The sequence below is a fragment of the Athene noctua genome, chromosome 10 (assembly GCF_965140245.1).
Source record: "Athene noctua chromosome 10, bAthNoc1.hap1.1, whole genome shotgun sequence".
NCBI classification, from domain to species: Eukaryota; Metazoa; Chordata; class Aves; order Strigiformes; family Strigidae; genus Athene; species Athene noctua.
In genome coordinates, this window is record NC_134046.1 from 23686394 (window position 1) to 23704059 (window position 17666).

The 17666-nt window shown below is 51.6% G+C and overlaps 2 long non-coding RNA genes across 4 annotated transcripts; one reads left to right on the forward strand and one right to left on the reverse strand.

Moving 5' to 3' along the window:
* Positions 1–494: 494 nt before the first annotated feature.
* On the reverse strand, positions 495–6499 carry LOC141964051 (uncharacterized). 2 transcript variants are annotated; one of them, XR_012634262.1, is made up of 3 exons: positions 6422–6499; positions 5857–5945; positions 495–2581 (listed from the first exon to the last, which is right to left on the reverse strand). It is a non-coding gene; the product is annotated as an uncharacterized LOC141964051 (long non-coding RNA). The 2 variants fall into 2 exon arrangements; XR_012634263.1 differs by lacking the exon at positions 6422–6499 and adding an exon at positions 6354–6414.
* Positions 6500–6770: 271 nt separating this feature from the next.
* LOC141964038 (uncharacterized) lies at positions 6771–13721 on the forward strand. 2 transcript variants are annotated; one of them, XR_012634260.1, is made up of 6 exons: positions 6771–7525; positions 8468–8665; positions 11019–11123; positions 12034–12132; positions 12515–12622; positions 12839–13721. It is a non-coding gene; the product is annotated as an uncharacterized LOC141964038 (long non-coding RNA). The 2 variants fall into 2 exon arrangements; XR_012634261.1 differs by having other exon boundaries at positions 13343–13721.
* The last annotated feature ends 3945 nt before the right edge of the window (positions 13722–17666 follow it).

The window sequence follows — 17666 nt, forward strand, 5'->3', positions numbered from 1 at the left end:
GCCTCAGTGGCCTCCTCTCTCCGCAGGGAGATCTCTGCAGCCTCCGGACAGTGGCTGGAAACCAGTGGCTGCCCCTCGTGCCCACAGAGCTGGACCGGCCACCTCAGCACCCCGGAGAGCGGGGACCAGCCACAGAAACTGCTGCAACCGCCAAAAAGCCCAGCACTTGCCCACCCTCCCCACTGTCCCCACCACCCTTGTGCTCCGCCAACCCTTCCTCAGCTGCTGTTACCCTCTGCACCCCACCCAGCCGCCCTCAGCCCCAGCCCAAAGAGACCCCCCAACCTCTGTGCCCGCTGCAAACTCTCAAGGGCAAGTGTCAGCGGTACTGACACAGAACCTACGACCACCACCCCTGGGGAGCAGAGTTTTCTCCCCAGCTCAAGAGGGACAGAGCTGCCGCACTGTCCAGGTAGTCACAACAGCAAAACCCCTGAGGCACAAGCATTGGCGGAGCTCGAGGCCCGGGCGCACCCGTGGATGCCCACGGTGTCCATCCTCGGTGGTGGCAGGCAGGAGCCAGGCATAGGCTCCTCTGATTAGCAGCAGGGCCCTGAGGGGCTGGCAGAGCATCCCCCTTAGTCCCTCTAGTCATGCAATAAAGTTTTATTTTAAATATGTTCCATTAGTGTCAAAATTTGACCAGTTGCTTGGGTCTGAATAGATTACATCTTCAGACAATCAGCAAGCTGTAGCAGTCACAGCAACTACAGTCATTAAACTTCGGCTCAAGGAGAAGTACTGTTTGTGTTCCACGGATGTAACCTCTCACCTGAAATTAGAAGAAAAGTCTGTCAGAAATGTGGGGACCAATTCTCGTGCAGGCCACCGGAGACAAGACCACAAACAATCAATATGATTGGAAGTCAAGCTCAAGCTTTATTAGCAAGCAAGCCCTTGCATATTCTTGTGCATTCTAAAAACAGCAGCAAGCCCTTATATACTTGTTGCTATCTTGCTCATGCTTATTTCAAAAAATAACTCCCCTCAGTACTTTCCACAAACATTGCTACCTGCACACAGCCAGTAGGTAATTTCCTGCTTTTGCAATTCCAAAGAATCCCTTCTTCATCAGTTTCTTCCTTAACAAGCACATTCTTTTCTTCTGGCCTTCTTGCTTTTAGACATCGTTAATCTTCTGACCTGAGTGCTGGGTGTACTTTTTCATTGTCAATGTGTGCAGAAAGTTCAGCAACGCAGCATATGCACCCACACAGAAACATCGTCTGCAGACATACGTTTCTTCCTCTTTGGAACTCAAAAAGAATACGATCTAGGACCAATTCACATCGATCAGTACAAGGCCCTAACATTTAACGCTCTGGTGAAATAAATAATAGAGTGACTCCTTTCCACTCCCCTAACAGTTACTAGCTCAAAGAAGATCCCACACCATCAAAAGCAGTCTTTGCACTGCTTCAGCTAGTCTTAAATTACATGAAGTCCCATGCACAGGGATTCTTTTCTTACAAACAACACTCATTATGGCCTATACCCTGACATTGAACTGTGTGAAGCTGCCTTAGCAAAAGGCCACTTAAAACAGATCTTGTTTTCAGCTCAGCAGTACGTGGGTTTCTCTTAACTGCTCCCGATACAACCTTAAAGTCAATTTCAACATTAACGCAGCTCAAGACAATCTTGAAGTAAAAATGTCTTAGAATATGGAAATCCAAATACTTGCCAGAGACACATGTGACTCACAGCGCTCTTGGCAAGGTCCTCTTGAGAACAGAGCTGGAGAGAAAATAGTTTGTCTCTCTCTTGTTTTCCCAGAGCAGCAGCCAAGATGAAGGCGTTCACCACCAAACGGCTGCCCTGCAGCTGCCTACCCCAGCCCAGGGCCGAGGCTTCAGCCTGCCCCCAGCCTTCACTGCACGATGGGGCTCCCAGGCTCACAGTACCGGCACTAACCCCAGCTCCTCACAGTGGTACCCCACGATTTCAGCAGCACCCCCTGCGCTGGGGCCATGCTTCCCGACTCCCACGGACTCTTTCAGTGAGCGAGTTCCCGCCTCCGTCTCCAGCCCTGCCTGGAGCACCTGCACACCCAGCCGCCCACATGACTACATGCAGATTTACGGACTCAAGCTGGCTCGTTCCGGGGGTTTTTTGTTTGACCAGCGGGGACTGGAGCGGGGGAAAGGGAGCGGCATGACTGATGCCAACTTCGCTGTCCTTCATATCGCTTCCCCTCGCTTCACCCAACTGCCCCTGCACTGTCATCACGTGCTACTACATGCACGCCTCATCACCTCTTTCCACAAGAGGGTCAGTGATTTCAAATCTTTTCCTCTTCCGTATTCACCGTTTTGGATCGCGCCCTCCTTTGTATTAAGAAAGCACTTAAGTTGCTAGAGCCTCGCTCCTAACTTGTGTCCAAGAGAAGTGGCAGCAGGAGAATCTCAGTGAGCTCTAGCGTGCTCAAGTACGCTTTGTGTGCTTTTCTTGAGCCACCTGTCAGCTTAAAGCTCTCAAACGGCCCTAAAATGCACAGGGAAGAAAAACTCTCAGGAATGTACATGTTCTTGCTTATAGCCCACAGTGGAATGGCATAAGCCCTCTGAAGCTATTCTCCAACCTGCAAAAGAGAACAAAACAGCTCAGGTGACAGGTATGATTTTTATTCGTTACTCTGCTGAAGGAACAAAACACGTCTTTGTGGAAATAACAAAAGCCCCATTTCCTCTCAGTGTGCTCCTACAAGACAAATGCTTTATTCTCCCAGTTATTTTGTCCACTTTGCAGCACAGAAGAAACCACCTGAAGTTGAAAGTGGGTTTGTAGGGGGAATATCTCCTCCACAAACTGTGCTTTACTGACACCTATGATACGCAGTGGGGAGATAAAGGGATAGCTCTACCTGAGGTATACAATGCTGCAGCGCATCATTTGGCAGTTGTAAATTTGTAAACAGCTTGTTAACGGAAAACACTTTTTTACTCTAGAGCTTAAATCCCGCTTTAGAAAATTCAGTGCATAAAATTAACTGTAACAGACAAGTCAACGCTGTAAATCAGAAACCTGGGTGAAGATTAGGACTAAACAGATTAGAGGGTTTTGACTTGGTTTGTTGGGGTTTTTTTGAACTTTGTGCCAAGCAAGTTCACCTGCGCTGGAAATAGGCACTGACCAAGAGAGCAAAACCCCTTTCATCAGAACGTAACGCTTGCCAGCTGAAGTCCAGGCACCCTCTTAAGAATCCCCTGCTTATGCCCAAACATTTAAAATTTAACACCTCTCTTTGGCCATGCTAGTCCATTTAGCAGCAATACACTAGAGTAAGTGTAAACCACACCAGAACACTTGTTTGAACTGGCAAATCTTACAAAGAGGAGAAAAGGAGTACGAGCAGGCTCAGTGCACAACGCTACACAGATATAGAGATGGGCTTTAACTCCAAGCACGAGCAGTACCAAAGGCCACGTGCCTTGACAGGGATGTGTGAGCACTACGTGCGTGTGGCCCTGGCATTTTTCACACACCATAAGGTGAATATGTTATTGGTGACAATCGGTGGTATCAATCTAGTGTCTCAATCGGAAATCCAATATTTTTTACAAAATCTCTGTCCCATTTACACTTAACTGCTTTAACAGAAAGTGTTCTGGTTTTACATAATTATAACAGAAAATTTTACTGTTGTGCCACATTTCCAATTAGTAGGTTTGATTTGGACTTGTTTTTCTAACCGTGCAGTTACAGCTGGAATATAAATATCCAGAAACCACGGCTTGAAAGGAGTTAGAAGTTACTATTGCCCACTCATGCGCTGAACGAAGCACATCTCCTCTGGAAAGGTGAAGTTATGTGATCATAATTAATAATTTCTAACATGAGCATAGAACCACAGTAATGCAAATCCTAGCATCCTCCTGTACAACATTAGGATTAAACCACCTGCACGCAAGTGGTGCGTGCATGACAGCACTGCACAGTGCTGGCAAAAACCTCCGTGAAAGCAGAGAATACGTTGTAGCAAGGAAAATGACTACACTAAAATGTTACCAGGTGTTCACAAATCCTTTTGGAATACACGTCTGTCAGTGCACTGGCAGACGAAACAGGTATGGGAGCACACTTGGGCTTAGCTGCAGCTTCAAACAGTACAAAGGCCTCAGTGCACCTCTCAAAGGAAACCATCGTTTTGGTTATTTGTTCCCACCTCAAACAAGAATGTAATCTTACTTAGGAATAGACCAATGTGCACTATTCATTCACCTGAGTTGTGTCTCAGTTGTGCACGAGTTGTGCATGCAGTTAGTGCACAAGAATGTTTTCAAGAATGATGTGCTACGTTACAAATTGGCATCAGAACTAAACATCTATTGCCCTTTTTACATCCTAGGAGCCTTTCACCATTTTGTGAATGAACCGCTGTTTTCCCTGACCGACAACAGAGGAAAACACAGAAAGCATTTTCAAAAGGAAAGTGACATAAGTATACAGCTTGTTAGTAGGAGTAGAAAAACAAAGTGATTTGATGTTTTATCTGAGCTTCCTTTTGCCAAGTCTCCAGTCTTAGCATGCAAAACAACTTCCTGGCATGACCTGTAGGAATGGAGGTTGCACTTAAGACCTACAAAGTATCACTTGTTGGGAAGCTCAGTGAAAAAAAATCACCGTCAACAACTTAACATTACAGATATCACCATACAGCTACTTAGCGAGTCCCTCTTCACAAAGCCAGCTGGGACAGGGCAAAAAAATTCTAATAAATCTCAGGCTGACTACGCTGGAAAGACCACAGCAAGTTTGAAGTCATGCCGTAAATAACGCCTTGGGTAACTTCAGGCTATTTAATGCCCGACTGTTGCTGTGAACGGAACATGTCAAATGTGACAACAGGAGCCATGCTGGTAACTAGTCTAGTGAACTCCCCTGGCAGCTGGGGATGCTGATACCTGCTTGGAAAGCCCAGGAAGAGGATGTCCCATTCCCTAAATAAGTTAAAGAAATAATATTGCTTTTGAAAGGACAGCTTAATTCCCCAAAAATTCTGTCATGGATTAAATTTGACACATTTTTATGATTAAGCATCATCCTGTAGGATTTCTAGGTATGTTGTTAATGGAAGCAATTTTTCCATGTCAGTTAAGACTCGTATTACAGTTAGAAAACCGTCTGCACAAAGTAGTACAATTAGAGAGCATAAAGAACACTGAAAAGGCAAATCTATCAATGAGGATTATCATAACCTTGAGTTTCCACTCCTACAACAAGTAAGTCATAAAAACATAATTTGATTGCATAGTGTCCTTCTCTAAAACTGACTATGCTGTGGCATAAGAAAGTCTCCATAAGCATGTTGCCGCTTACCTAGGACAGATTCTACACTGTGCTAACAACAGGACTGAAACTTAACACAAGTGCTTAGTTTCAATTAGTACAGCGTATACGGACAAGTGTTCCAAGCTTAGTTTTGTACAACCCCACCCCTTACTCTGCTGTTTACCGACAACATGTTTAGCTGCCAAAGGAAGGACGTTTCATGAAGTATTTTCTTCAACTTCTGCCTCGTCGTTCCTGAGATTCACTCCTCCTACGCGGTACCGTGTTCTGCCGGCCCACCCCGTCTCTAACGCCCTCCCCGCTTCCCCCAGCCGCCTGCAGTCCTGCCCACCGCATCTACCAGTCCACCCCGCCACAAGTTCCTTCGGCCACCGCTCCCCGCCGCAGGTCAGTGCTCCTCGGTGCCCGAGATGGGGCAGGATAAGTGACCCCCGCGCACAGGCCCCCTCCCCCCGGGGCCCCCCTGCAGCCCCGGTAACGGCCGGGGGTGGGTGGGTGGGGGTGGCCTCCCCCCTGCGGCCAAGGTCTCCCCTGCCCACACACTCAGTAGCGGAAGTGACGTACCCAGCCGCTGACGGCATCCGCAGCCTATCCCCAGCGGGCGACGGGGCCAACCCACCACTCAGGAGCGCCCGGGGGCGGAACTTCCGGGCCTTCAAGTTAGTCGAGAAGGTGGGGGGCGGGGGGGAAGGGGAAAAAAAAGGCCTCAGTAACGAAAATTACGACAATAAACAGAGATCCCAACGGCACCGGAACCGGTGGGGAAGCCCCGCCCGGCAGCGGCGGCCGGGCTCCCGCCTCTCGCCGGGACAGAGGACTGTAGACAATGCCTCCGCCTGCGGCCCGGGCCGCTATCCCGCCGGGGCCAGCCCCCACCCCGCGGGGCGGCGGTGACGCTGAGCGCAGGGGCCGGGCCAAGGCCCCCGCGCGCGCCCGCCCGCAGCAAGGAGAGGAGACAAGACGGGCCTGTCCGTCCGTCCGTCCGTCCGTCCCACCCACCGCCCCGCCCCGGCCCCTGGCGCCCAAGCCGCACCAGCTGTTTCCCGCAGGCTACCCCCCACCTTGCCGCCCGGCACGCAGGAGATGGCAGCGCCCCCGGGAACCCGGCCCGCTGCCGCCGCCCCGTTACCTGCCGCAGGGTGACCCGCAGCGCGCCGATACCCGGATGGAGTCGCGACCACTCCTGCCGCCGTTCACCGCGCGGCACCACGGGAAAGCGCGACGCAACATGACGCGACGCGACCCGCGCCGCCCACCCCATTGGCCGGCGGGCGCCAAAGCCCGCCCACTGGAGCCGTCGCGCGGAGGGCGCCACCCGTCCGTCATCCGCCGCTTCTCGCGTCCATTGGGTGTGGGGCCGTGCGGCACCGCCTCCCCGCGGGACTCTCTCTCCTCACTGGATAGGGGGAAAATGGTGTCCGCCCCCTCCGCCATTTATTTCAAGGCGCCTACAGGCGCAGCCGCGAAATGGTGTCCTCGGCAGCTGCCTGGCTGCGGGCGCCTTCAGTGGAGCCGAGCGGGACGGGCCTACAGCGCTTTAGTTCCCCGCCTCGGGGGTGCTTTTTCGTGCTAGTGCTGCCCAGAGGCCCGTGGCGTGGCCTCTCCTTCTCAGGAAGGGCTCGCCTGGCCTGGGTGACCTTGGTGAGGGGTGCACTCGACCCCTTAACCAAACCAGCAGTGGTTTGGTCCAGGCCCCAGAGGAGGTAAAGGCCTGAGCTGTAGCCAGGCCAAGAACTTCTCTAGAAAACCCCCAAAGGAGCAGAGACCCAGTGAGCAGTGGTGCATGTGAGCTTGGAACAGGGACCATGCCATTAACACATGAATAGTGAGTGGTTTTTCCAAGACCCATTTCTCAAGGAACAAAGCAAGTTGTGGGTACAAGGAGTCTCCTGCCTGCTTTTACCATTGTATGTGACTTGACTGTCAGCCAACCACTTCCACCCATAAATATGACAACCCAAGGGAGCTGCCTTTGAGCTCTCCCTGCCAAGCAGCGTAGCGGTAATCTTAAGCTGGGACACCTCTCAAGGTTCCTCCTCGAGGAAACCTTTTGCCAACGACAGATCATTGGATGAACCCAATTTGAGTTCTCCCTGAAGTGCAACTGGACTGCTCACCAGGTGACACTCCCCTTGAACAGGGACGCCTCTCAAGGTTTGAGATCCTGTACCTGATACTAAGAGATCCCTCCTTACGCAAGGCAGAGAAACCCCTTATTCACAACAGATCCTTGGTAAGTGACTGATGGCATGCTGAATTAATACTAAGGAAATCTATGTAGCTAATTCCATTAGACATAAAACATTGTCCGAGACTAAGATTGGATCTAGGCCACGCCTAAGCTCCTTCAGGAGTTTGGAAAGCAGAGGGGTCCATGCTGAACCTCCTGACTCACAGGGGCATCTCACCCCTTTCCATCTCCAATCTCCCCGTAATTCATGCTAGCTCAATTCTAACTTGAGTTGCCTTTGTGTGTTTCTTCCATGTAGTAAATAATAGAGTGAACCTTGCCATTGAACTTTGTTAGGTCGCATTTTTATAACATGATACTAAAATCACTGTGATTGTGACAGCCTTGTGTTGCCAGGCTGGCATGTGTGTCTGCCAGCCTGTGGTCACTCAGGAGTTGGTTTGCAGTCTCGGTGCCAGCAGTGGCTCGGGTTTCCAGGACAGCCCCTAGTCCTTGTTCTCAATAGCACCATTACCAGACTTACGGGCTTTGGATCCCCTTTGGACAATAACCGTTGCCCTTCTGGCCACTTCCATGTTGTTTCTCCTCAGCTGCTTAGACTGGAAATTTCTCAAAAGAGTTTTGACTAGTGCTAATGCCTGCATCTGTCCAAACAGTGGCCATCCATACTATTGTGAGGTGCCAAGTAGTGTGACACAGGATAGATAACAGACACCCACTGCAGCCAGAAAGGGTTAAACAGCACGGTCAACTGCAGTGTCCTTAGCAAGCTCTCCTGAGGGGGTGCGGAGTAACAGTTCCAGGTAAATACACTATACGTACATGCAGTTTTTGTCCAGAGCTCTTGGCCTCTCAGCATCGCAAGAGTGGCTTTTCTCCCTGGAACTGGCAGGTTTTCTTTTCATCATATTTTTGTAGTTTGTTTAAGTAGATGGTTGACTGAGCGACACAACTGGAGATTTCAATTCCTTTGAAATTCCTTAGCATTCTCTGAGAGACGATAATTGTGTTTAACCGGGGAGCAACCACTGAAGCACTTTCTCTTCCTTCATCTTTCCCTGCAATCCCAATGAGCTCTTGAAGTAACAAGTTTGCACGGTTCCTTACTGGGAAGAAGAGCGTCTTCAGCCAGCCACCCTTGGAAGTGATTCCTGTTGTCAGGTTGCTGGCCCTTACAATCAGGTGAGAGAAACCTCTAGCTCACCGTTGATGTCTTGTTGTGAATTGTGTATTTTTGGCAAAGTTTCTCTGTACTTTTCTCTCTGCCTCTGCGTTTGGGTTTTATCCTGTTCTACTTCAGAAGCAATCTGATTTGGAAGGTGGTATGGCAGTGTAGTGTTGTTAATCGATCACAAATTCGTTTCCTGGTGATATTCATGACTGATTTTTTCAATGTTTTGGGGCTGCCCAGGGGCTATATAAGGCACATCAATGTCTTTCAGAGGAAGAGAGATAGTCCTCCAGCTTGTAGTGTGCCTGCAGTATCAGAGATCTCAGGACTAATACAAGATCAGGGAGGGAAATGCTGTGCTTAAAGACAAACTTCAAACACGGATCTGTGTTCCGGGACTCAGAATTTTCACAACATCACTGGAACAGAGATGCCTAAAAATGTGTGAATGCACACAGTATTCTTGTCAGTTTTTCTTTGTAAGTAAGCCTTTCTGTTTTGTTCTGACAAATTTTAGAAATAATGACATTTCTGTGAGTCCTTAACAATTTTGTTAAGCACGGAGCCTTCTTTTCAGTGATGAGAGCAACAAACAATTAAACAGTGCCCTGACACCTGTCTCAATAAGGTGGACAGTTTTCACGTTGAGCAACCTTATCGTGATACCTCAATGCTAAAAGGTGAACCTCAACACCGGTTTTGTGCTTGTGCAGGTAGAAAACTGTCAATTAAATTATAATAATAAATAGTTTTTAATCATTCCTTTCAGGTGTCCTTTGAGTCTTTTCCTGACGAGTAGAGAAGCTCCAGCCCCTGTTAGGGTGAGCAGCTTTTGTCCAGTCTCTGCTGGGTACATCTGAGGAGCACTTTAGCAGCCCCTGTGCTCCCACCATGGGTCACAAGATGGCGTATGAATACCCAGAGATGCCGCCTTAGCGCTGTAGTTTGCTTTGGCCCCGACATAATTCTTGATAGCGGACATCCTGCATTTAAGGAATGAGTGACGAAATGTTCTTTTTCAGAGTCCCGTGCAGAAAGGTGGCGAGAGGTGTGTGTAACTTCCAAGTACCCGTTCCTAGTGCTGTACAGGTTGCGCTGCCCGTGGTGAGGGTTGCTGGCGGGCGGGATTTGCTGGAGGAGCAGGGTGCTGTAATGAGAGAAGTCAGTTTGTCTGTCAGCTGTCAGAACCCTGAGGAGGGATACAGAAGCATTTTTCCAAAAGGAAGCCTTCCACAGGCGAGACGTGTCTTTCCAAAGAGGGAGACGCTTCCTGAGCGTCGGTGTTGTTTTGGGCCTGCGCTTTGGCCAGAGGCACGCTGGTTCGTTGGTGGCCGTTGCTCGTTACACCCGTCACTGGGAAGCGGCTTTGGCTTTGGCTTAGAGAAGAGAACGGTTCCACAGTATGTCCAGTCAGGCACTGGAGAGTTGTTGACGTGAGAGATTTTTGTGTGGGAAGGGAACCGCTTTGTCGCTTTTTGCCCAAGGTAGGTCTTGCATTTTAAAAGAAGTGCCAGCCCAGCTGGTTGACTGCAGCGCACGGTGGTGGTGGATTACGGGGCCGTTCTCGGTAGCGCTAATTATTTGAAAAGCAGGTCAAGGGAGGTGAAAAGTATGTACAGAAGAAGGAAATTCAGCTATATAAAGCACTTGTTAGGATAAGCGTGTCAAGTGAAGTTCTTTGGCGCAGGGGTGATGTGGAAAGCCCGAGTTCTGACGCGAACCGGTAGGAGCAGCGAACAAGCGGCAGGTTGCCGCTGGCTACCGCGTGTTTATTTCCCGGTAGCGTGCTCGGTTGCTCCGAGTGTCAAAGATCAGGAATGACGGGGAGGTGACTCTGCACGGCTGCCTTGCTAAGACTGCTTGGCTGCGGCAGCAAGGGGTGACGAGCTGTAAGGGTAGTAGCCCTGTGAAGCTCAGGTTACCTTTGGAAGCCAACAGTGGTGACAGTTGGACAGCACCTGGGGCAGCAGCTTGGCAGGCTTGAAGTGAGAAGCAGGAGGTCAGGGTGATGAAACTCGTGGTTGGTCTCTCGGGTCTGTTCAGAAGGAACAGGGCAAATGTCAGTACGTGGGCCTTTCCAAGTTATACAAAATTAGAAGGTGGTCGAAATAGTAAAGGTGAAAAAGTGTGAAGAGACCTGGCAGTGTTGGGACTGGGGGGGTGTCTCGGGCTGGAGACTGTGGGAGCGCACGGTCGCAGGGCACTGGAAGCAGTGACAGCAGCATTCCTGTTTGCTGCTGGATTGTCTGTTACCCACTAACGTTCGAGTGACAGATGAAGCTCTTCTCTCAACTGTGGCGTTTGTATTTCTCCACCATTTCACAAGTTGTTGAACTTAGGTTGCACCTTGGTTTTTTTGCACAGGGACTCCTATTCCGAGCAGTCCTCCTTAAGATCCTCCTCTTGAGGTCGATGGTTTCCCGGCATCTTCATCTGTTCCCGTCCCGAAGCCTGAGAGCAGTCCCACAGGTAAGTCGATGGGAGGGGGGAGCATCAATGTTTTCGTTGTGTTTCTGTGTGAAGTGGCAGTTGCTCCATCTATGGCTGACGCGCAGCCGGGCAGAAGAGCCGAGAGGGAAGGGGTTGGGCTCAGTGATGTGCCCCGGGGCGCTTTCCCTTGCGAAGCTGTCTTTGCTGGCCACCCTGACCCTGAGCTGCTCCCGGCGCTGGCTGCCGCGCCGGCGGGCTTGTTGAGCTCAGAGCTGGTGTGAGCTCCAGGGGAGCCCTTTCTGCCGGCAGCTCCACGCGTGGTTTGTTCGTCCCAGCGTGGTGCCGCCGCAGGCAGGCGGTAACTCTTTGCACCGTGCCCCTGAGGGGAAGGCAGAGGGCAGTGCCGTGGGGTAAACCCGTCCTTGACTTGCCCTCGGTGCTGCTCCGCTCTGAGGAGATACCTCGAGCGGTGTCCCAGGAGCTGATCTGTCGTGCGCTGCTTTGCAGCCATGCAATTAGGCGAAGACGATGCAGCTTCTTGGCCAGGTCCCGGGACTGAGCCTGCGGGAGATGGCGTGGGCAAGTCCTGGCTTTTTTTTCCTCCCTGTGAGAGCCGCCAGCTCAAAGCCCAGAGGTCACCCAGCCGGGCGCCTCTGCAGGTGTGCGGAGGGAGACCTGCCCGTGGGCGCCCTCTCCTTGCGTGGTCCCCTCGCCGCTTCGGCCATTGGATTCTGGCCATGGAGATCAGAGGAGATGACGGGAGCTTCTCTGGGTGTTTGGTTGCAGATGTGCCCGCAGGGAGGGCTTTCCCAGCCCCTCGGCTGCATCCGGAACCAGAGTCCGGCTGGCGTCGCAGGGGTCAGGAGTCTGTCTCTGCTGCCCTCGCGGGCTGTGCGCTGCTGTTCTCTAATTTGTGCATGGGAAATTGAGCCCCATACTTTCTGTTAAGGTCCTCCGACAGCAAAGAACCCTTCAAAAGGAGGAAAAAAGTCCCCAGAGCCCTCAGACAGGCTGAAGCAAATCCTGCGGGAACTGGCGAGAGGACATGGTGGGTGTATTTCTGTCACTCAGCCTTAGCCTTACTCACAAGACAGCTGGAGCCTTGAGACAGCATGTCTGGACACACTGTGGCCTGGGACAGTGGGAGGGGGTCGAGAAGAGCCTCGCATCAGCGGTGCCGGGTCTCATGCCTTGCGGGTGCTGGCGAGCCCCAGAGCTGGTGCAGAGCCTCTGCTGCCAGTCGTGGCTCAAGCCAAGTCCCAAGGGCAGCTGGTCCCCCGTTGTACCGTGACGGCTCAGCGCCGGTTTGTCAGCAGGCAGATTTGTCTCAACCTGATCGAGGTCTCTGAGCAGTGTGGCCTCCTGAAGGCACCATCTCCCCGATGGGGAGCAGCTCCGTCTGACCCGACTGTCCCGCTTGCTTCCTCAAGGGATGGATGAGGAGGCTGCGCAGGAGATGGTGTTCCCATAAGGAAGCAGTGGCTCCCTGCCAGCCTCTGCTGCAGAAAAAGAGGCGATGCGAGCCCCTGGCACGCCAGGTAATTGCTGCCCCGTGGTCAGCCGGCGTCGCCCATCGGGACGGCTGTGTGTCAGCTGGAGCGGCTCAGAGCGGGAGCCCTCCCACGAGCCGAGGTCCAGAGCGATGCCCTGACTGCCCGATTGGGCAGGGGCTTCGAGGGCACCTCCCCGTCCCCCTGCATCCTCTGTGCCTCAGCCACGCACAGGATTTACCTGTTGTCTCTCCTTTTTGGCAGTGCTCTCAAAGCCCAGAAAAAAACACAGCAGTGTATGAATTGTATCAAAGGGACTCAGGTACTGCAGCATTCCTGCTGGGATCCCTAAGTGGGACACGCGTCCCGAAACCTGGCAGCAGCTGCGGGTGGTGCCCGTGCTGGGGCAAAGGCCGAAGGGGAGAGCAAGGCTCGAGTGTCTCTTGAGAAGGCCTGACCCCGTCCCCTCGGGGGGTGGGAGCTGGCCCAGCGGCAGGGAGAGTTGGGGGTGGGCGGCTGTGCCTGCTGCAGGGATGGTTTTTGTCCGTGACCCTCGAAGCAGCGACTGGCCAAGCAGCTGTGCTCCCCCTCCCCGTGCTCTCCTCCTGGCCGCTGGAGTTTTGTTTGGAGGGACAACCTGTCCCAAAGGGCGGGAGGCTGCCCCAGGCACCAGCACTGGGGGAGACAGAACTTCCTGGGGGTATGAAATGTGCTGTGAGCTTACCCGTGGTGCACAGGATGGACTAACGTCCTGAACTGCTCCTCCAGATGCGGTCCGGGAAGCATCCCCAAGTGATTATAGTTCCCGGAGCGGCACGAGCGTTTCCTGGCGCCCAGATGTGCGCTGGCACTGCCTGATTGCCACAGTATCCGCGGTGATTTCTGTGCCACTTGTGGCGCTGCTCTGCTGTTTCTTCAACTGGCGGTTTATGAAGATAAAAGCCTGAGTTGATGATTTTCCCCCCCCACCCCGCTTCCTCGGATGGCTGCTCGTGGGCCGTCCTGTGTCCCAGAGTCCCCGTGTCTCACCTGCAGCCGAGTGCCTCAGCCGTCTTCTCTCTCCACAGGGAGGTCACTGGAGCACCAACAAACCCAAGGTCTGCTCTTCTGCTGAAGTTTGTAATATGAACAGACAATAATGAAAATAAAATTTATCTTAATAAAATCAGCTGGCAGTTCAGCAGTTATTCATAAATGGTAGATCCATATGGCTGTGAGACCAAATGCTGTTACTACACCAACTCCTAGGATTTAATGACAACCCAAAACGCTGCATCACTCACTCACTTCAAAAGCGTGAGGCTCTGAACCTAGGACTTTCTTTGGGCCGTGTCCTCACCCGGGGGGGCAACCTCAAGGAGGAGTTGCCTTGGGTTGCGTCCTGACCCAAGGGGAGACTCCTTGACTGCAGCACGCTGCTCCAGAGTGGACTGGCTCAAAAAGGCTCCCCCAGGGGACTCCGTTTACACCTGAGCCAAATCCAACCTGGGGTCAGTATCAGCCCTTACTGAGGGCCCCACTTACTCTAAGGCCCTGAGACCAAGGGCACGAAAAGGAAGAAATCCACGGCCGCTCTGTTTCAGCAGCCAGGAAGCCCCATTTCCATCGAGCGAGCGCACCTGCCGCACAATCCACCCCGTGACTACGGCCATGGTTCGCCTGGTTTCCTTGCAGTGCTGGGTGGCACAGTTGCCTCTTGCCTCCCAAGATTAAAAGGGAGTGCAGTCCCACCGAGTTTCAATGCTCCCTGGCAGATCATCATTCCCAGATAACCACACTAATCTCAAAAGACATACTCTACTATTAACACAGACTTCACTACTTATACACTCATGCAACCTATTAGAATACAAACCATAGTAAACATAACCACAACCAGAGTTGAAGGAAGTGAATTAACTCTTCTGACAGGGAAAATTCAAACATATCCAACCAACCAGTTAATACCACAACAATTGCCTTTGAGTCTCTTGCCACTTCATTTGTGAAGAAAGAAGATTCCTGAAGTAGCATGAACACATTCGGGACGCAAACACCTTCCTCCCTCAACAGCATGAAGTCCAATCACATTCTTCTAAAAGATGCCAAGTTCACGAAAATTCATTCACTGCCACACCTTCATCCAAGTCCTGATTGTTCGTAGCGGTAACCGTCGCCATTGCCAATAGGGGGGCCGAAGCCATCTGCTTTTCCAAGATCCTGAAAGAAATCAGAACCATGTCTCGGATCAAAACCCGGGCATCAAGTTAAAAGCCAGGAATTATCCAACGGGCACTAATCTGGTGAGTTCTTCCACCTTTACCTAGGGCCTCCCAGGCATGTCACCCTCTAGGTTTACTAAGGTCACAGGCACGATGCCAACTGAAGGTAACCTTACCATGACAGGTTGCTGACCTAGATTTTCGATGGGAACCGGCCCTTGTGATAACCCCCACGGCACAAAACGGGTTCCCATAATTCCCCCAGCAGTTATGAACAATAAAACCCACTTGTGATAACTGTATGTCCCAGCTGTGTCTTGAGCCATTGGCACGCCTCTTAACCCAACCATTAATTCACTCAACAATGCCATTAGCCCGAGGATAAGACGGTGTGCGCAACACCCGCTTAGTACCTTCGCCTCGTGCCCAGTCTTGCGCCACTGTGGCTGTGAAACGTGGTACGGTGTCACTTTGAATACATTCAAGGATGGGCAAGAGACTGAGCCACCATCACAGAACCTGGACTGCAGGACATATGAACTGAAGACAGGCACTTTTCCCAGAAAGCAGGTATGTCCGACAGAGGACAATAAGCCAGCAGCTGGGATCAGGGATTGATCCTCAGGGCTGCTCAGGCTCCCAGTTCTGAGCTGATGGCAGCAATTAGCGAGTGCTGCTTTACAACATTCTTCACTGACACAGGAGCCCAAATATCAGGGGTAGATAAGGACACTTATAAGGGACAGTCTCCACTTGGCCTTGGCGAGCAGTTTCTCTTCTAGGTGGCAATGGCAAACCACTACCCACCCACTGGTCAGGGCTAGATTCATGCTATCTAATGGACAGTCAGGCCTTACTTTTAGGTCCCTGTAGTAGGTTAGGCACAGATTGAGTAGAAAGGTCAGTTGTGGGTGGACTCAGGTTGGGGGAGGAAGTGGGAAAGAGGGGCAGCGTGTACTGCCCCACAGTGTACCTCGCATCAACGCATCCCTGACTGTGAACCTGTTGCAAATGGGTCATGAGCATGAGGTCCAGGTCCTGTCCATTTATCCCACAACACAAGTCACCATCTGGGCTATTCCTGAACTGATGGAAGAGCTGGAAAAAATGGGGAAGTGTGGGCAGGTCTCATTGCTGCTACAGTTCTCCTGCATGGCCAGTAGAGAAACCTCATGGCAGGTGGTGACTCGCAGCAGGTTACAAAGCCCTGAACACCTCCACTGAACTGCTCACTGGGGCTGCTCCTGGTCCGACTGGTACAGTCCATTTCTCAGCAGACGAGCCTTGCCATGGTGGGCAACAGTAGAGCAGTAGCTCTGCTTGAGCCCCTCCTGCTGTGCAGGCTGCAGCACCTCCAGACGTGCACCCAAACCAAACCTCTGGTTGCTGTGTCTCGTGGCTAAAGCAGAGTGAAATAGCAGAACCACAGAATGGTTTGGCTTGGAAGGGACAGAAGCCACACAAGCATGGCTAGAGGTAAGCGCACGAGCAGTGCCACCGAAATCAATCCTCTGAGAGGTCCGAGCTCTCACGCCTCAAGGAGTTCAAACATTCTACTGCCATTCCTACACCAGCACTCAGGAGAGAAAGCAACAGCAGGAATTGCTCAGAGACACAAAAACTATTCCTTCGTTCTACAGGCCGGCAGACCCAGTGCCACCGACGGGGAGCAGTCACCGCTTTTTAGACCCGCTGTGGACACATACTGCCCCTTTGTGTCTGAAAACTGCAGCTCCTCTGGGAATTCTTCCACTGCCTCCCCATTTCACCACACCCCCCCTCAAGTCCCTCATTCACACTCCAACATTTATTTTTAATTTTTTTTTTTTTTACTAGATGGCATCTGCCTTCTGGTCTGCTCTTCGGTCTCACAACCCCATCTCAGTAACTCCTCCCGTTCCACCACCAAAGCCATGGCCCACTGCGTCCCACAGCAACGCGGGCCTTCAGCATTCAGGCTTGAAAAGCACTTCCTGAGCTACGCCAGAAATCAGAGCTCCCTCCCACCCTCCTATCCGTCTCGGTTTGAGCACGTTAGCGTAGGCGTGTGTGACTGTACTAACACGGACACCACCTTACAAATACAGGAAGAACACAACCTGACGTTATCCTTCCCGCAGGCCAAGTTTTGCGGGTAAGGACTAACTTCCAGTCTGAGCAGCTGACGAGAAGGCACATGCAAGTGGCCAGAAAGGCAATGGCGATGGGCCAAAGGGAATCCTAAACCCCTCAGCGCGGTCATGGTGCTAATGAGAACAAGGGCTGGTGGCCGTCCTGCAAGCCCGAGCCACCGCTGGCACCAAGACTGCAAAGCAAGACCCGAGCGGCCGCGGCCTGCAGGATTTAATAAAACATATTATGGTATGGTATATATGGTATTTGTTATTCAAATCGCAAGTTATGGTTAAATATATTATTCAGTAAATTAAATATAAAAAGAGACTGTGTTAATGTCAGATTGTATTGTAACTGAACTTTGTTGTGGTCAGACAGTGTTATGGTTCTAAATGTTTTTGCACTTTACATGTAAATTAAGGTTTAAAAAGGAAATAAGTCATTATGTATATAGTTTTTATGGTTAAAATCAGTTGTTAAAAGGGAGTTAAAATGGCCACCGTCTTCAAGCCAAATGGTGTTATGCGCAGACGTGTTTGGACCATGGATACAAGCACACCTGTGCTGAGCCATCCCCCTCCTCCCCCATGGCGAAAATCCCCCGAACACTCCCTGGCAACAAAAGCCCGCCAACGAAAAGCCCGCGAAAAGTTGCTTACGACTTTGCAAACCCCTCCGGGAGCACCCCCACCCTCATGAATATTCACGAAGGCTGCACTTTAAAAGGACTCTGTTTCGGGATGTAAGGTGTGTGTCTTGGTGGAGCAGAAAGTCCC